The sequence below is a fragment of the Ipomoea nil genome, unplaced genomic scaffold (assembly GCF_001879475.1).
Source record: "Ipomoea nil cultivar Tokyo-kokei standard unplaced genomic scaffold, Asagao_1.1 scaffold2897, whole genome shotgun sequence".
NCBI classification, from domain to species: domain Eukaryota; kingdom Viridiplantae; phylum Streptophyta; class Magnoliopsida; order Solanales; family Convolvulaceae; genus Ipomoea; species Ipomoea nil.
In genome coordinates, this window is record NW_017619325.1 from 20130 (window position 1) to 37485 (window position 17356).

At 38.9% G+C, this 17356-nt stretch overlaps 21 non-coding genes across 21 annotated transcripts; 10 read left to right on the plus strand and 11 right to left on the minus strand.

Annotated features, from left to right (window-relative positions):
• Positions 1-711: 711 nt before the first annotated feature.
• On the minus strand, positions 712-783 carry TRNAD-GUC. The gene has a single exon. It is a non-coding gene; the product is annotated as a tRNA-Asp (tRNA).
• A 345-nt stretch (positions 784-1128) lies between these two features.
• Positions 1129-1222, plus strand: TRNAY-GUA. The gene is made up of 2 exons: positions 1129-1165; positions 1187-1222. It is a non-coding gene; the product is annotated as a tRNA-Tyr (tRNA).
• Positions 1223-2365: 1143 nt separating this feature from the next.
• On the minus strand, positions 2366-2437 carry TRNAD-GUC. The gene has a single exon. It is a non-coding gene; the product is annotated as a tRNA-Asp (tRNA).
• Positions 2438-2782: 345 nt separating this feature from the next.
• Positions 2783-2876, plus strand: TRNAY-GUA. Its single transcript has 2 exons — positions 2783-2819; positions 2841-2876. It is a non-coding gene; the product is annotated as a tRNA-Tyr (tRNA).
• Positions 2877-4020: 1144 nt separating this feature from the next.
• TRNAD-GUC lies at positions 4021-4092 on the minus strand. Its single transcript has one exon. It is a non-coding gene; the product is annotated as a tRNA-Asp (tRNA).
• A 345-nt stretch (positions 4093-4437) lies between these two features.
• TRNAY-GUA lies at positions 4438-4531 on the plus strand. The gene is made up of 2 exons: positions 4438-4474; positions 4496-4531. It is a non-coding gene; the product is annotated as a tRNA-Tyr (tRNA).
• Positions 4532-5676: 1145 nt separating this feature from the next.
• On the minus strand, positions 5677-5748 carry TRNAD-GUC. Its single transcript has one exon. It is a non-coding gene; the product is annotated as a tRNA-Asp (tRNA).
• A 345-nt stretch (positions 5749-6093) lies between these two features.
• On the plus strand, positions 6094-6188 carry TRNAY-GUA. The gene is made up of 2 exons: positions 6094-6130; positions 6152-6188. It is a non-coding gene; the product is annotated as a tRNA-Tyr (tRNA).
• Positions 6189-7332: 1144 nt separating this feature from the next.
• Positions 7333-7404, minus strand: TRNAD-GUC. Its single transcript has one exon. It is a non-coding gene; the product is annotated as a tRNA-Asp (tRNA).
• A 347-nt stretch (positions 7405-7751) lies between these two features.
• On the plus strand, positions 7752-7846 carry TRNAY-GUA. The gene is made up of 2 exons: positions 7752-7788; positions 7810-7846. It is a non-coding gene; the product is annotated as a tRNA-Tyr (tRNA).
• A 1144-nt stretch (positions 7847-8990) lies between these two features.
• On the minus strand, positions 8991-9062 carry TRNAD-GUC. The gene has a single exon. It is a non-coding gene; the product is annotated as a tRNA-Asp (tRNA).
• A 345-nt stretch (positions 9063-9407) lies between these two features.
• TRNAY-GUA lies at positions 9408-9501 on the plus strand. Its single transcript has 2 exons — positions 9408-9444; positions 9466-9501. It is a non-coding gene; the product is annotated as a tRNA-Tyr (tRNA).
• A 1142-nt stretch (positions 9502-10643) lies between these two features.
• TRNAD-GUC lies at positions 10644-10715 on the minus strand. The gene has a single exon. It is a non-coding gene; the product is annotated as a tRNA-Asp (tRNA).
• Positions 10716-11060: 345 nt separating this feature from the next.
• Positions 11061-11154, plus strand: TRNAY-GUA. The gene is made up of 2 exons: positions 11061-11097; positions 11119-11154. It is a non-coding gene; the product is annotated as a tRNA-Tyr (tRNA).
• Positions 11155-12299: 1145 nt separating this feature from the next.
• TRNAD-GUC lies at positions 12300-12371 on the minus strand. Its single transcript has one exon. It is a non-coding gene; the product is annotated as a tRNA-Asp (tRNA).
• A 345-nt stretch (positions 12372-12716) lies between these two features.
• On the plus strand, positions 12717-12810 carry TRNAY-GUA. The gene is made up of 2 exons: positions 12717-12753; positions 12775-12810. It is a non-coding gene; the product is annotated as a tRNA-Tyr (tRNA).
• A 1149-nt stretch (positions 12811-13959) lies between these two features.
• Positions 13960-14031, minus strand: TRNAD-GUC. Its single transcript has one exon. It is a non-coding gene; the product is annotated as a tRNA-Asp (tRNA).
• Positions 14032-14376: 345 nt separating this feature from the next.
• Positions 14377-14470, plus strand: TRNAY-GUA. Its single transcript has 2 exons — positions 14377-14413; positions 14435-14470. It is a non-coding gene; the product is annotated as a tRNA-Tyr (tRNA).
• A 1117-nt stretch (positions 14471-15587) lies between these two features.
• Positions 15588-15658, minus strand: TRNAD-GUC. The gene has a single exon. It is a non-coding gene; the product is annotated as a tRNA-Asp (tRNA).
• Positions 15659-16003: 345 nt separating this feature from the next.
• Positions 16004-16097, plus strand: TRNAY-GUA. The gene is made up of 2 exons: positions 16004-16040; positions 16062-16097. It is a non-coding gene; the product is annotated as a tRNA-Tyr (tRNA).
• Positions 16098-17226: 1129 nt separating this feature from the next.
• Positions 17227-17296, minus strand: TRNAD-GUC. Its single transcript has one exon. It is a non-coding gene; the product is annotated as a tRNA-Asp (tRNA).
• Between the last annotated feature and the right edge of the window lie 60 nt (positions 17297-17356).

Here is a 17356-nt window from a genome sequence, read left to right on the forward strand (position 1 = left end):
AATTACGCGATTTGAAAAAAAAATTTGACCAAATCAGACAACCGAGTCAAAAGTTATGCCCTCCAAAACTTTTTCGACATTTTCAAAAAAAAAAAAAAATTCCCCGAACCGGCCGGTTAGGCGGTCTAGGCCATTCCTCGCGGCGGCCTCCCCCCGCCCAGCGCCTAGGCGCGATTTTTGCAGCACTGCTCACCACTATACTACAACGATTCGCGCGGCAGTACAGGACTGTCACATATTACTATTTAAGTAAACCCAATCCAATGTGACACCATGGTGCGTGTGGCCATGTAATTGTAACTGAAACTAGCATTTCATAATCGGACAAAGTACCTGTTAGGTCCCCGTAGTGTAGCGTTTTGTTCAATTTAGTCATTGTACCTTTATTTCGTGTAATTTAGTCCTTTTACTTTAAGATTTTGAACAATTAAGGACAATATTAACACCGAAAATTTTTTCCGTTAAGTTTGTCAACGCGGCATTCGAACTGCCATGTCAGATTGTGCGATATGGCATAAAAGAGTATAAATCGGACAAAAATAATGTTAACAGCTCAGACCTTAGCTCAGTTGGTAGAGTGGTGGACTGTAGTTGGACTAATCTAAATTGGAAATCCTTAAGTCGCTGGTTTGATTCCGGCAGGTTGGATTGATGTTCTAATATATTAAGCTTTTTAATTTTTCCTTTGAAGAGCTAAAAAAAAAAAAAAGACGCCGTTGCCGGGGATCGAACCCGGGTCTCCCGCGTGACAGGCGGGGATACTCACCACTATACTACAACGACTCGCGCGGCAAAACAGGACTGTCACAAATTTCTGTTTAAGTAAGTCCAATCAAATGTGGCACCATGGTTCGTGTGGCGATCTAATTGCAATTGAAACTAACATTTCATAGTCGGACAAAGTACCTGTTTAGTCCCTGTACTGTAGCGTTTTGTTCAATTTAGTTATTGTACGTTTATTTTGTGTAATCTAGTCCCGGTACTTTAAGATTTAGAACAATTAAGGACAACATTAACACCATAATTTTTTCCGTTAAGTTTTTTTCTACGTGGCATTCGAACTGCCATGTCGGATTGTGCGATGTGGCATAAAAGAGTGCAATACGGACAAAAATATAGTTAATAGCTCCGACCTTAGCTCAGTTGGTAGAGCGGAGGACTGTAGTTTGATTAATCTAAGTTGGAAATCCTTAGGTCGCTGGTTTGAATCCGGCAGGTCGGATTGATTTTTTACAATATTAAGCATTTTAATTTTTCCTTTGAACAGCTAAAAAAAAAACGCTGTTGCTGGGGATTGAACCCAGGTCTCCCGAGTGACAGGCGGGAATACTCACCACCAATGCTGCATAAAACGTTAGGCGCCCCCTAGGCGGCTAGGGGGCGCCTAGGCGCCGAATTTTTTATTTATTATTATAGTTTTTTTTTTATTTTTAATAAAATTAAAAATTAAATTTTTTTAAATTTAGTAATAAAACATAAGGTTTCCATAGTTGTTTCTTAGAAACTATTTACGAAAGTGGTGGTAAAATTGTTCAAAATATTGTTTAAACCATCTAAATACATAAAAAACTAAAATTAAGAACTAAAGAGGCATTTTTTTGAGAAATTAGTGGACCAAACCGCCTTTGGCTGTTTGCGGTGTATAGATCTCGAAAAATACGCGATTTGAAAAAAAAATTTGACCAAATCAGACAACCGAGTCAAAAGTTATGCCCTCCAAAACTTTTTCGACATTTTCAAAAAAAAAAAAAAAATTCCCCGAACCGGCCGGTTAGGCGGTCTAGGCCATTCCTCGCGGCGGCCTCCCCCCGCCCAGCGCCTAGGCGCGATTTTTGCAGCACTGCTCACCACTATACTACAACGATTCGCGCGGCAGTACAGGACTGTCACATATTACTATTTAAGTAAACCCAATCCAATGTGACACCATGGTGCGTGTGGCCATGTAATTGTAACTGAAACTAGCATTTCATAATCGGACAAAGTACCTGTTAGGTCCCCGTAGTGTAGCGTTTTGTTCAATTTAGTCATTGTACCTTTATTTCGTGTAATTTAGTCCTTTTACTTTAAGATTTTGAACAATTAAGGACAATATTAACACCGAAAATTTTTTCCGTTAAGTTTGTCAACGCGGCATTCGAACTGCCATGTCAGATTGTGCGATATGGCATAAAAGAGTATAAATCGGACAAAAATAATGTTAACAGCTCAGACCTTAGCTCAGTTGGTAGAGTGGTGGACTGTAGTTGGACTAATCTAAATTGGAAATCCTTAAGTCGCTGGTTTGATTCCGGCAGGTTGGATTGATGTTCTAATATATTAAGCTTTTTAATTTTTCCTTTGAAGAGCTAAAAAAAAAAAAAGACGCCGTTGCCGGGGATCGAACCCGGGTCTCCCGCGTGACAGGCGGGGATACTCACCACTATACTACAACGACTCGCGCGGCAAAACAGGACTGTCACAAATTTCTGTTTAAGTAAGTCCAATCAAATGTGGCACCATGGTTCGTGTGGCGATCTAATTGCAATTGAAACTAACATTTCATAGTCGGACAAAGTACCTGTTTAGTCCCTGTACTGTAGCGTTTTGTTCAATTTAGTTATTGTACGTTTATTTTGTGTAATCTAGTCCCGGTACTTTAAGATTTAGAACAATTAAGGACAACATTAACACCATAATTTTTTCCGTTAAGTTTTTTTCTACGTGGCATTCGAACTGCCATGTCGGATTGTGCGATGTGGCATAAAAGAGTGCAATACGGACAAAAATATAGTTAATAGCTCCGACCTTAGCTCAGTTGGTAGAGCGGAGGACTGTAGTTTGATTAATCTAAGTTGGAAATCCTTAGGTCGCTGGTTTGAATCCGGCAGGTCGGATTGATTTTTTACAATATTAAGCATTTTAATTTTTCCTTTGAACAGCTAAAAAAAAAACGCTGTTGCTGGGGATTGAACCCAGGTCTCCCGAGTGACAGGCGGGAATACTCACCACCAATGCTGCATAAAACGTTAGGCGCCCCCTAGGCGGCTAGGGGGCGCCTAGGCGCCGAATTTTTTATTTATTATTATAGTTTTTTTTTTATTTTTAATAAAATTAAAAATTAAATTTTTTTAAATTTAGTAATAAAACATAAGGTTTCCATAGTTGTTTCTTAGAAACTATTTACGAAAGTGGTGGTAAAATTGTTCAAAATATTGTTTAAACCATCTAAATACATAAAAAACTAAAATTAAGAACTAAAGAGGCATTTTTTTGAGAAATTAGTGGACCAAACCGCCTTTGGCTGTTTGCGGTGTATAGATCTCGAAAAAATACGCGATTTGAAAAAAAAATTTGACCAAATCAGACAACCGAGTCAAAAGTTATGCCCTCCAAAACTTTTTCGACATTTTCAAAAAAAAAAAAAAAATTCCCCGAACCGGCCGGTTAGGCGGTCTAGGCCATTCCTCGCGGCGGCCTCCCCCCGCCCAGCGCCTAGGCGCGATTTTTGCAGCACTGCTCACCACTATACTACAACGATTCGCGCGGCAGTACAGGACTGTCACATATTACTATTTAAGTAAACCCAATCCAATGTGACACCATGGTGCGTGTGGCCATGTAATTGTAACTGAAACTAGCATTTCATAATCGGACAAAGTACCTGTTAGGTCCCCGTAGTGTAGCGTTTTGTTCAATTTAGTCATTGTACCTTTATTTCGTGTAATTTAGTCCTTTTACTTTAAGATTTTGAACAATTAAGGACAATATTAACACCGAAAATTTTTTCCGTTAAGTTTGTCAACGCGGCATTCGAACTGCCATGTCAGATTGTGCGATATGGCATAAAAGAGTATAAATCGGACAAAAATAATGTTAACAGCTCAGACCTTAGCTCAGTTGGTAGAGTGGTGGACTGTAGTTGGACTAATCTAAATTGGAAATCCTTAAGTCGCTGGTTTGATTCCGGCAGGTTGGATTGATGTTCTAATATATTAAGCTTTTTAATTTTTCCTTTGAAGAGCTAAAAAAAAAAAAAGACGCCGTTGCCGGGGATCGAACCCGGGTCTCCCGCGTGACAGGCGGGGATACTCACCACTATACTACAACGACTCGCGCGGCAGAACAGGACTGTCACAAATTTCTGTTTAAGTAAGTCCAATCAAATGTGGCACCATGGTTCGTGTGGCGATCTAATTGCAATTGAAACTAACATTTCATAGTCGGACAAAGTACCTGTTTAGTCCCTGTACTGTAGCGTTTTGTTCAATTTAGTTATTGTACGTTTATTTTGTGTAATCTAGTCCCGGTACTTTAAGATTTAGAACAATTAAGGACAACATTAACACCATAATTTTTTCCGTTAAGTTTTTTTCTACGTGGCATTCGAACTGCCATGTCGGATTGTGCGATGTGGCATAAAAGAGTGCAATACGGACAAAAATATAGTTAATAGCTCCGACCTTAGCTCAGTTGGTAGAGCGGAGGACTGTAGTTTGATTAATCTAAGTTGGAAATCCTTAGGTCGCTGGTTTGAATCCGGCAGGTCGGATTGATTTTTTACAATATTAAGCATTTTAATTTTTCCTTTGAAGAGCTAAAAAAAAAACGCTGTTGCTGGGGATTGAACCCAGGTCTCCCGAGTGACAGGCGGGAATACTCACCACCAATGCTGCATAAAACGTTAGGCGCCCCCTAGGCGGCTAGGGGGCGCCTAGGCGCCGAATTTTTTTATTTATTATTATAGTTTTTTTTTTATTTTTAATAAAATTAAAAATTAAATTTTTTTAAATTTAGTAATAAAACATAAGGTTTCCATAGTTGTTTCTTAGAAACTATTTACGAAAGTGGTGGTAAAATTGTTCAAAATATTGTTTAAACCATCTAAATACATAAAAAACTAAAATTAAGAACTAAAGAGGCATTTTTTTGAGAAATTAGTGGACCAAACCGCCTTTGGCTGTTTGCGGTGTATAGATCTCGAAAAAATACGCGATTTGAAAAAAAAATTTGACCAAATCAGACAACCGAGTCAAAAGTTATGCCCTCCAAAACTTTTTCGACATTTTCAAAAAAAAAAAAAAAATTCCCCGAACCGGCCGGTTAGGCGGTCTAGGCCATTCCTCGCGGCGGCCTCCCCCCGCCCAGCGCCTAGGCGCGATTTTTGCAGCACTGCTCACCACTATACTACAACGATTCGCGCGGCAGTACAGGACTGTCACATATTACTATTTAAGTAAACCCAATCCAATGTGACACCATGGTGCGTGTGGCCATGTAATTGTAACTGAAACTAGCATTTCATAATCGGACAAAGTACCTGTTAGGTCCCCGTAGTGTAGCGTTTTGTTCAATTTAGTCATTGTACCTTTATTTCGTGTAATTTAGTCCTTTTACTTTAAGATTTTGAACAATTAAGGACAATATTAACACCGAAAATTTTTTCCGTTAAGTTTGTCAACGCGGCATTCGAACTGCCATGTCAGATTGTGCGATATGGCATAAAAGAGTATAAATCGGACAAAAATAATGTTAACAGCTCAGACCTTAGCTCAGTTGGTAGAGTGGTGGACTGTAGTTGGACTAATCTAAATTGGAAATCCTTAAGTCGCTGGTTTGATTCCGGCAGGTTGGATTGATGTTCTAATATATTAAGCTTTTTAATTTTTCCTTTGAAGAGCTAAAAAAAAAAAAAGACGCCGTTGCCGGGGATCGAACCCGGGTCTCCCGCGTGACAGGCGGGGATACTCACCACTATACTACAACGACTCGCGCGGCAGAACAGGACTGTCACAAATTTCTGTTTAAGTAAGTCCAATCAAATGTGGCACCATGGTTCGTGTGGCGATCTAATTGCAATTGAAACTAACATTTCATAGTCGGACAAAGTACCTGTTTAGTCCCTGTACTGTAGCGTTTTGTTCAATTTAGTTATTGTACGTTTATTTTGTGTAATCTAGTCCCGGTACTTTAAGATTTAGAACAATTAAGGACAACATTAACACCATAATTTTTTCCGTTAAGTTTTTTTCTACGTGGCATTCGAACTGCCATGTCGGATTGTGCGATGTGGCATAAAAGAGTGCAATACGGACAAAAATATAGTTAATAGCTCCGACCTTAGCTCAGTTGGTAGAGCGGAGGACTGTAGTTTGATTAATCTAAGTTGGAAATCCTTAGGTCGCTGGTTTCGAATCCGGCAGGTCGGATTGATTTTTTACAATATTAAGCATTTTAATTTTTCCTTTGAAGAGCTAAAAAAAAAACGCTGTTGCTGGGGATTGAACCCAGGTCTCCCGAGTGACAGGCGGGAATACTCACCACCAATGCTGCATAAAACGTTAGGCGCCCCCTAGGCGGCTAGGGGGCGCCTAGGCGCCGATTTTTTATTTATTATTATAGTTTTTTTTTTATTTTTAATAAAATTAAAAATTAAATTTTTTTAAATTTAGTAATAAAACATAAGGTTTCCATAGTTGTTTCTTAGAAACTATTTACGAAAGTGGTGGTAAAATTGTTCAAAATATTGTTTAAACCATCTAAATACATAAAAAACTAAAATTAAGAACTAAAGAGGCATTTTTTTGAGAAATTAGTGGACCAAACCGCCTTTGGCTGTTTGCGGTGTATAGATCTCGAAAAAATACGCGATTTGAAAAAAAAATTTGACCAAATCAGACAACCGAGTCAAAAGTTATGCCCTCCAAAACTTTTTCGACATTTTCAAAAAAAAAAAAAAAATTCCCCGAACCGGCCGGTTAGGCGGTCTAGGCCATTCCTCGCGGCGGCCTCCCCCCGCCCAGCGCCTAGGCGCGATTTTTGCAGCACTGCTCACCACTATACTACAACGATTCGCGCGGCAGTACAGGACTGTCACATATTACTATTTAAGTAAACCCAATCCAATGTGACACCATGGTGCGTGTGGCCATGTAATTGTAACTGAAACTAGCATTTCATAATCGGACAAAGTACCTGTTAGGTCCCCGTAGTGTAGCGTTTTGTTCAATTTAGTCATTGTACCTTTATTTCGTGTAATTTAGTCCTTTTACTTTAAGATTTTGAACAATTAAGGACAATATTAACACCGAAAATTTTTTCCGTTAAGTTTGTCAACGCGGCATTCGAACTGCCATGTCAGATTGTGCGATATGGCATAAAAGAGTATAAATCGGACAAAAATAATGTTAACAGCTCAGACCTTAGCTCAGTTGGTAGAGTGGTGGACTGTAGTTGGACTAATCTAAATTGGAAATCCTTAAGTCGCTGGTTTGATTCCGGCAGGTTGGATTGATGTTCTAATATATTAAGCTTTTTAATTTTTCCTTTGAAGAGCTAAAAAAAAAAAAAAGACGCCGTTGCCGGGGATCGAACCCGGGTCTCCCGCGTGACAGGCGGGGATACTCACCACTATACTACAACGACTCGCGCGGCAGAAACAGGACTGTCACAAATTTCTGATTTAAGTAAGTCCAATCAAATGTGGCACCATGGTTCGTGTGGCGATCTAATTGCAATTGAAACTAACATTTCATAGTCGGACAAAGTACCTGTTTAGTCCCTGTACTGTAGCGTTTTGTTCAATTTAGTTATTGTACGTTTATTTTGTGTAATCTAGTCCCGGTACTTTAAGATTTAGAACAATTAAGGACAACATTAACACCATAATTTTTTCCGTTAAGTTTTTTTCTACGTGGCATTCGAACTGCCATGTCGGATTGTGCGATGTGGCATAAAAGAGTGCAATACGGACAAAAATATAGTTAATAGCTCCGACCTTAGCTCAGTTGGTAGAGCGGAGGACTGTAGTTTGATTAATCTAAGTTGGAAATCCTTAGGTCGCTGGTTTCGAATCCGGCAGGTCGGATTGATTTTTTACAATATTAAGCATTTTAATTTTTCCTTTGAAGAGCTAAAAAAAAAACGCTGTTGCTGGGGATTGAACCCAGGTCTCCCGAGTGACAGGCGGGAATACTCACCACCAATGCTGCATAAAACGTTAGGCGCCCCCTAGGCGGCTAGGGGGCGCCTAGGCGCCGATTTTTTTATTTATTATTATAGTTTTTTTTTTATTTTTAATAAAATTAAAAATTAAATTTTTTTAAATTTAGTAATAAAACATAAGGTTTCCATAGTTGTTTCTTAGAAACTATTTACGAAAGTGGTGGTAAAATTGTTCAAAATATTGTTTAAACCATCTAAATACATAAAAAACTAAAATTAAGAACTAAAGAGGCATTTTTTTGAGAAATTAGTGGACCAAACCGCCTTTGGCTGTTTGCGGTGTATAGATCTCGAAAAAATACGCGATTTGAAAAAAAAATTTGACCAAATCAGACAACCGAGTCAAAAGTTATGCCTCCAAAACTTTTTCGACATTTTCAAAAAAAAAAAAAAAATTCCCCGAACCGGCCGGTTAGGCGGTCTAGGCCATTCCTCGCGGCGGCCTCCCCCCGCCCAGCGCCTAGGCGCGATTTTTGCAGCACTGCTCACCACTATACTACAACGATTCGCGCGGCAGTACAGGACTGTCACATATTACTATTTAAGTAAACCCAATCCAATGTGACACCATGGTGCGTGTGGCCATGTAATTGTAACTGAAACTAGCATTTCATAATCGGACAAAGTACCTGTTAGGTCCCCGTAGTGTAGCGTTTTGTTCAATTTAGTCATTGTACCTTTATTTCGTGTAATTTAGTCCTTTTACTTTAAGATTTTGAACAATTAAGGACAATATTAACACCGAAAATTTTTTCCGTTAAGTTTGTCAACGCGGCATTCGAACTGCCATGTCAGATTGTGCGATATGGCATAAAAGAGTATAAATCGGACAAAAATAATGTTAACAGCTCAGACCTTAGCTCAGTTGGTAGAGTGGTGGACTGTAGTTGGACTAATCTAAATTGGAAATCCTTAAGTCGCTGGTTTGATTCCGGCAGGTTGGATTGATGTTCTAATATATTAAGCTTTTTAATTTTTCCTTTGAAGAGCTAAAAAAAAAAAAAAGACGCCGTTGCCGGGGATCGAACCCGGGTCTCCCGCGTGACAGGCGGGGATACTCACCACTATACTACAACGACTCGCGCGGCAGAACAGGACTGTCACAAATTTCTATTTAAGTAAGTCCAATCAAATGTGGCACCATGGTTCGTGTGGCGATCTAATTGCAATTGAAACTAACATTTCATAGTCGGACAAAGTACCTGTTTAGTCCCTGTACTGTAGGGTTTTGTTCAATTTAGTTATTGTACGTTTATTTTGTGTAATCTAGTCCCGGTACTTTAAGATTTAGAACAATTAAGGACAACATTAACACCATAATTTTTTCCGTTAAGTTTTTTTCTACGTGGCATTCGAACTGCCATGTCGGATTGTGCGATGTGGCATAAAAGAGTGCAATACGGACAAAAATATAGTTAATAGCTCCGACCTTAGCTCAGTTGGTAGAGCGGAGGACTGTAGTTTGATTAATCTAAGTTGGAAATCCTTAGGTCGCTGGTTCGAATCCGGCAGGTCGGATTGATTTTTTACAATATTAAGCATTTTAATTTTTCCTTTGAAGAGCTAAAAAAAAAACGCTGTTGCTGGGGATTGAACCCAGGTCTCCCGAGTGACAGGCGGGAATACTCACCACCAATGCTGCATAAAACGTTAGGCGCCCCCTAGGCGGCTAGGGGGCGCCTAGGCGCCGATTTTTTTATTTATTATTATAGTTTTTTTTTATTTTTAATAAAATTAAAAATTAAATTTTTTTAAATTTAGTAATAAAACATAAGGTTTCCATAGTTGTTTCTTAGAAACTATTTACGAAAGTGGTGGTAAAATTGTTCAAAATATTGTTTAAACCATCTAAATACATAAAAAACTAAAATTAAGAACTAAAGAGGCATTTTTTTGAGAAATTAGTGGACCAAACCGCCTTTGGCTGTTTGCGGTGTATAGATCTCGAAAAAATACGCGATTTGAAAAAAAAATTTGACCAAATCAGACAACCGAGTCAAAAGTTATGCCCTCCAAAACTTTTTCGACATTTTCAAAAAAAAAAAAAAATTCCCCGAACCGGCCGGTTAGGCGGTCTAGGCCATTCCTCGCGGCGGCCTCCCCCGCCCAGCGCCTAGGCGCGATTTTTGCAGCACTGCTCACCACTATACTACAACGATTCGCGCGGCAGTACAGGACTGTCACATATTACTATTTAAGTAAACCCAATCCAATGTGACACCATGGTGCGTGTGGCCATGTAATTGTAACTGAAACTAGCATTTCATAATCGGACAAAGTACCTGTTAGGTCCCCGTAGTGTAGCGTTTTGTTCAATTTAGTCATTGTACCTTTATTTCGTGTAATTTAGTCCTTTTACTTTAAGATTTTGAACAATTAAGGACAATATTAACACCGAAAATTTTTTCCGTTAAGTTTGTCAACGCGGCATTCGAACTGCCATGTCAGATTGTGCGATATGGCATAAAAGAGTATAAATCGGACAAAAATAATGTTAACAGCTCAGACCTTAGCTCAGTTGGTAGAGTGGTGGACTGTAGTTGGACTAATCTAAATTGGAAATCCTTAAGTCGCTGGTTTGATTCCGGCAGGTTGGATTGATGTTCTAATATATTAAGCTTTTTAATTTTTCCTTTGAAGAGCTAAAAAAAAAAAAAAGACGCCGTTGCCGGGGATCGAACCCGGGTCTCCCGCGTGACAGGCGGGGATACTCACCACTATACTACAACGACTCGCGCGGCAAAACAGGACTGTCACAAATTTCTGTTTAAGTAAGTCCAATCAAATGTGGCACCATGGTTCGTGTGGCGATCTAATTGCAATTGAAACTAACATTTCATAGTCGGACAAAGTACCTGTTTAGTCCCTGTACTGTAGCGTTTTGTTCAATTTAGTTATTGTACGTTTATTTTGTGTAATCTAGTCCCGGTACTTTAAGATTTAGAACAATTAAGGACAACATTAACACCATAATTTTTTCCGTTAAGTTTTTTTCTACGTGGCATTCGAACTGCCATGTCGGATTGTGCGATGTGGCATAAAAGAGTGCAATACGGACAAAAATATAGTTAATAGCTCCGACCTTAGCTCAGTTGGTAGAGCGGAGGACTGTAGTTTGATTAATCTAAGTTGGAAATCCTTAGGTCGCTGGTTTGAATCCGGCAGGTCGGATTGATTTTTTACAATATTAAGCATTTTAATTTTTCCTTTGAAGAGCTAAAAAAAAAACGCTGTTGCTGGGGATTGAACCCAGGTCTCCCGAGTGACAGGCGGGAATACTCACCACCAATGCTGCATAAAACGTTAGGCGCCCCCTAGGCGGCTAGGGGGCGCCTAGGCGCCGATTTTTTTATTTATTATTATAGTTTTTTTTTATTTTTAATAAAATTAAAAATTAAATTTTTTTAAATTTAGTAATAAAACATAAGGTTTCCATAGTTGTTTCTTAGAAACTATTAACGAAAGTGGTGGTAAAATTGTTCAAAATATTGTTTAAACCATCTAAATACATAAAAAACTAAAATTAAGAACTAAAGAGGCATTTTTTTGAGAAATTAGTGGACCAAACCGCCTTTGGCTGTTTGCGGTGTATAGATCTCGAAAAAATACGCGATTTGAAAAAAAAATTTGACCAAATCAGACAACCGAGTCAAAAGTTATGCCCTCCAAAACTTTTTCGACATTTTCAAAAAAAAAAAAAAAATTCCCCGAACCGGCCGGTTAGGCGGTCTAGGCCATTCCTCGCGGCGGCCTCCCCCCGCCCAGCGCCTAGGCGCGATTTTTGCAGCACTGCTCACCACTATACTACAACGATTCGCGCGGCAGTACAGGACTGTCACATATTACTATTTAAGTAAACCCAATCCAATGTGACACCATGGTGCGTGTGGCCATGTAATTGCAACTGAAACTAGCATTTCATAATCGGACAAAGTACCTGTTAGGTCCCCGTAGTGTAGCGTTTTGTTCAATTTAGTCATTGTACCTTTATTTCGTGTAATTTAGTCCTTTTACTTTAAGATTTTGAACAATTAAGGACAATATTAACACCGAAAATTTTTTCCGTTAAGTTTGTCAACGCGGCATTCGAACTGCCATGTCAGATTGTGCGAAATGGCATAAAAGAGTATAAATCGGACAAAAATAATGTTAACAGCTCAGACCTTAGCTCAGTTGGTAGAGTGGTGGACTGTAGTTGGACTAATCTAAATTGGAAATCCTTAAGTCGCTGGTTTGATTCCGGCAGGTTGGATTGATGTTCTAATATATTAAGCTTTTTAATTTTTCCTTTGAAGAGCTAAAAAAAAAAAAAAAGACGCCGTTGCCGGGGATCGAACCCGGGTCTCCCGCGTGACAGGCGGGGATACTCACCACTATACTACAACGACTCGCGCGGCAGAACAGGACTGTCACAAATTTCTATTTAAGTAAGTCCAATCAAATGTGGCACCATGGTTCGTGTGGCGATCTAATTGCAATTGAAACTAACATTTCATAGTCGGACAAAGTACCTGTTTAGTCCCTGTACTGTAGCGTTTTGTTCAATTTAGTTATTGTACGTTTATTTTGTGTAATCTAGTCCCGGTACTTTAAGATTTAGAACAATTAAGGACAACATTAACACCATAATTTTTTCCGTTAAGTTTTTTTCTACGTGGCATTCGAACTGCCATGTCGGATTGTGCGATGTGGCATAAAAGAGTGCAATACGGACAAAAATATAGTTAATAGCTCCGACCTTAGCTCAGTTGGTAGAGCGGAGGACTGTAGTTTGATTAATCTAAGTTGGAAATCCTTAGGTCGCTGGTTCGAATCCGGCAGGTCGGATTGATTTTTTACAATATTAAGCATTTTAATTTTTCCTTTGAAGAGCTAAAAAAAAAACGCTGTTGCTGGGGATTGAACCCAGGTCTCCCGAGTGACAGGCGGGAATACTCACCACCAATGCTGCATAAAACGTTAGGCGCCCCCTAGGCGGCTAGGGGGCGCCTAGGCGCCGATTTTTTTATTTATTATTATAGTTTTTTTTTTATTTTTAATAAAATTAAAAATTAAATTTTTTTAAATTTAGTAATAAAACATAAGGTTTCCATAGTTGTTTCTTAGAAACTATTAACGAAAGTGGTGGTAAAATTGTTCAAAATATTGTTTAAACCATCTAAATACATAAAAAACTAAAATTAAGAACTAAAGAGGCATTTTTTTGAGAAATTAGTGGACCAAACCGCCTTTGGCTGTTTGCGGTGTATAGATCTCGAAAAAATACGCGATTTGAAAAAAAAATTTGACCAAATCAGACAACCGAGTCAAAAGTTATGCCCTCCAAAACTTTTTCGACATTTTCAAAAAAAAAAAAAAAATTCCCCGAACCGGCCGGTTAGGCGGTCTAGGCCATTCCTCGCGGCGGCCTCCCCCGCCCAGCGCCTAGGCGCGATTTTTGCAGCACTGCTCACCACTATACTACAACGATTCGCGCGGCAGTACAGGACTGTCACATATTACTATTTAAGTAAACCCAATCCAATGTGACACCATGGTGCGTGTGGCCATTTAATTGCAACTGAAACTAGCATTTCATAATCGGACAAAGTACCTGTTAGGTCCCCGTAGTGTAGCGTTTTGTTCAATTTAGTCATTGTACCTTTATTTCGTGTAATTTAGTCCTTTTACTTTAAGATTTTGAACAATTAAGGACAATATTAACACCGAAAATTTTTTCCGTTAAGTTTGTCAACGCGGCATTCGAACTGCCATGTCAGATTGTGCGAAATGGCATAAAAGAGTATAAATCGGACAAAAATAATGTTAACAGCTCAGACCTTAGCTCAGTTGGTAGAGTGGTGGACTGTAGTTGGACTAATCTAAATTGGAAATCCTTAAGTCGCTGGTTTGATTCCGGCAGGTTGGATTGATGTTCTACATATATTAAGCTTTTTAATTTTCCTTTGAAGAGCTAAAAAAAAAAAAAAAAAAAGACGCCGTTGCCGGGGATCGAACCCGGGTCTCCCGCGTGACAGGCGGGGATACTCACCACTATACTACAACGACTCCGCCGGCAAAACAGGACTGTCACAAATTTCTGATTTAAGTAAGTCCAATCAAATGTGGCACCATGGTTCGTGTGGCGATCTAATTGCAATTGAAACTAACATTTCATAGTCGGACAAAGTACCTGTTTAGTCCCTGTACTGTAGGGTTTTGTTCAATTTAGTTATTGTACGTTTATTTTGTGTAATCTAGTCCCGGTACTTTAAGATCTAGAACAATTAAGGACAACATTAACACCATAATTTTTTCCGTTAAGTTTTTTCTACGTGGCATTCGAACTGCCATGTCGGATTGTGCGATGTGGCATAAAAGAGTGCAATACGGACAAAAATATAGTTAATAGCTCCGACCTTAGCTCAGTTGGTAGAGCGGAGGACTGTAGTTTGATTAATCTAAGTTGGAAATCCTTAGGTCGCTGGTTTGAATCCGGCAGGTCGGATTGATTTTTACAATATTAAGCATTTTAATTTTTCCTTGAAGAGCTAAAAAAAAAACGCTGTGCTGGGATTGAACCCAGTCTCCCGAGTGACAGGGGAATACTCACCACCAATGCTGCATAAAACGTTAGGCGCCCCTAGGCGGCTAGGGGCGCCTAGGCGCCGATTTTTTATTTATTTATAGTTTTTTTTTATTTTTAATAAAATTAAAAATTAAATTTTTTTAATTTAGTAATAAAAATAAGGTTTCCATAGTTTGTTTCTTAGAAACTATTAACGAAAGTGGTGGTAAAATTGTTCAAAATATTGTTTAAACCATCTAAATACATAAAAAACTAAAATTAAGAACTAAAGAGGCATTTTTTGAGAAATTAGTGGACCAAACGCCTTGCTGTTTGCGGTGTATAGATCTCGAAAAAATACGCGATTTGAAAAAAAAATTTGACCAAATCAGACAACCGAGTCAAAAGTTATGCCTCCAAAACTTTTTCGACATTTTCAAAAAAAAAAAAAAAATTCCCCGAACCGGCCGGTTAGCGGTCTAGGCCATTCTCGCGGCGGCCTCCCCCGCCAGCGCCTAGGCGCGATTTTGCAGCACTGCTCACCACTATACTACAACGATTCGCGCGGCAGTACAGGACTGTCACATATTACTATTTAAGTAAACCCAATCCAATGTGACACCATGGTGCGTGTGGCCATGTAATTGCAACTGAAACTAGCATTTCATAGTCGGACAAAGTACCTGTTAGGTCCCCGTAGTGTAGCGTTTTGTTCAATTTAGTCATTGTACCTTTATTTCGTGTAATTTAGTCCTTTTACTTTAAGATTTTGAACAATTAAGACAATATTAACACCGAAAATTTTTTCCGTTAAGTTTGTCAACGCGGCATTCGAACTGCCATGTCAGATTGTGCGATATGGCATAAAAGAGTATAAATCGGACAAAAATAATGTTAACAGCTCAGACCTTAGCTCAGTTGGTAGTGGTGGACTGTAGTTGGACTAATCTAAATTGGAAATCCTTAAGTCGCTGGTTTGATTCCGGCAGGTTGGATTGATGTTCTAATATATTAAGCTTTTTAATTTTTCCTTTGAAGAGAAAAAAAAAAAAAAAGACGCCGTTGCCGGGGATCGAACCCGGGTCTCCCGCGTGACAGGCGGGATACTCACCACTATACTACAACGACTCGCGCGGCAGAACAGGACTGTCACAAATTTCTATTTAAGTAAGTCCAATCAAATGTGGCACCATGGTTCGTGTGGCGATCTAATTGCAATTGAAACTAACATTTCATAGTCGGACAAAGTACCTGTTTAGTCCCTGTACTGTAGCGTTTTGTTCAATTTAGTTATTGTACGTTTATTTTGTGTAATCTAGTCCCGGTACTTTAAGATTTAGAACAATTAAGGACAACATTAACACCATAAATTTTTCCGTTAAGTTTTTTTCTACGTGGCATTCGAACTGCCATGTCGGATTGTGCGATGTGGCATAAAAGAGTGCAATACGGACAAAAATATAGTTAATAGCTCCGACCTTAGCTCAGTTGGTAGAGCGGAGGACTGTAGTTTGATTAATCTAAGTTGGAAATCCTTAGGTCGCTGGTTCGAATCCGGCAGGTCGGATTGATTTTTTACAATATTAAGCATTTTAATTTTTCCTTTGAAGAGCTAAAAAAAACGCTGTTGCCGGGATTGAACCCAGGTCTCCCGAGTGACAGGCGGAATACTCACACCAATGCTGCATAAAACGTTAGGCGCCCCTAGGCGCTAGGGGGCGCCTAGGCGCCTTTTTTTTATTTATTATTATAGTTTTTTTTTATTTTTAATAAAATTAAAAATTAAATTTTTTTAAATTTAGTAATAAAACATAAGGTTTCCATAGTTGTTTCTTAGAAACTATTTACGAAAGTGGTAAAATTGTTCAAAATATTGTTTAAACCATCTAAATACATAAAAAACTAAAATTAAGAACTAAAAGGCATTTTTTTGAGAGAAATTAGTGGACCAAACCGCCTTTGGCTGTTTGCGGTGTATAGATCTCGAAAAAATACGCGATTTGAAAAAAAATTTGACCAAATCAGACAACCGAGTCAAAAGTTATGCCTTCCAAAACTTTTTCGACATTTTCAAAAAAAAAAAAAAAAATTTCCCGAACGGCGGTTAGGCGGTCTAGGCCATTCCTCGCGGCGGCCTCCCCCGCCAGCGCCTAGGCGCGATTTTTGCAGCACTGCTCACCACTATACTACAACGATTCGCGCGCGGCAGTACAGGACAGTCACATATTACTATTTAAGTAAACCCAATCCAATGTGACACCATGGTGCGTGTGGCCATTTAATTGCAACTGAAACTAGCATTTCATAGTCGGACAAAGTACCTGTTAGGTCCCCGTAGTGTAGCTTTTGTTCAATTTAGTCATTGTACCTTTATTTCGTGTAATTTAGTCCTTTTACTTTAAGATTTTGAACAATTAAGGACAATATTAACACCGAAAATTTTTTCCGTTAAGTTTGTCAACGCGGCATTCGAACTGCCATGTCAGATTGTGCGATATGGCATAAAAAGTATAAATCGGACAAAAATAATGTTAACAGCTCTGACCTTAGCTCAGTTGGTAGAGTGGTGGACTGTAGTTGGACTAATCTAAATTGGAAATCCTTAAGTCGCTGGTTTGATTCCGGCAGGTTGGATTGATGTTCTACAATATTAAGCTTTTTAATTTTTCCTTTGAAGAGCTAAAAAAAAAAAAAGACGCCGTTGCCGGGGATCGAACCCGGGTCTCCGCGTGACAGGCGGGATACTCACCACTATACTACAACGACTTCTAATATTAAGCTTTTTAATTTTTCCTTTGAAGAGCTAAAAAAAAAAAAAAAAGACGC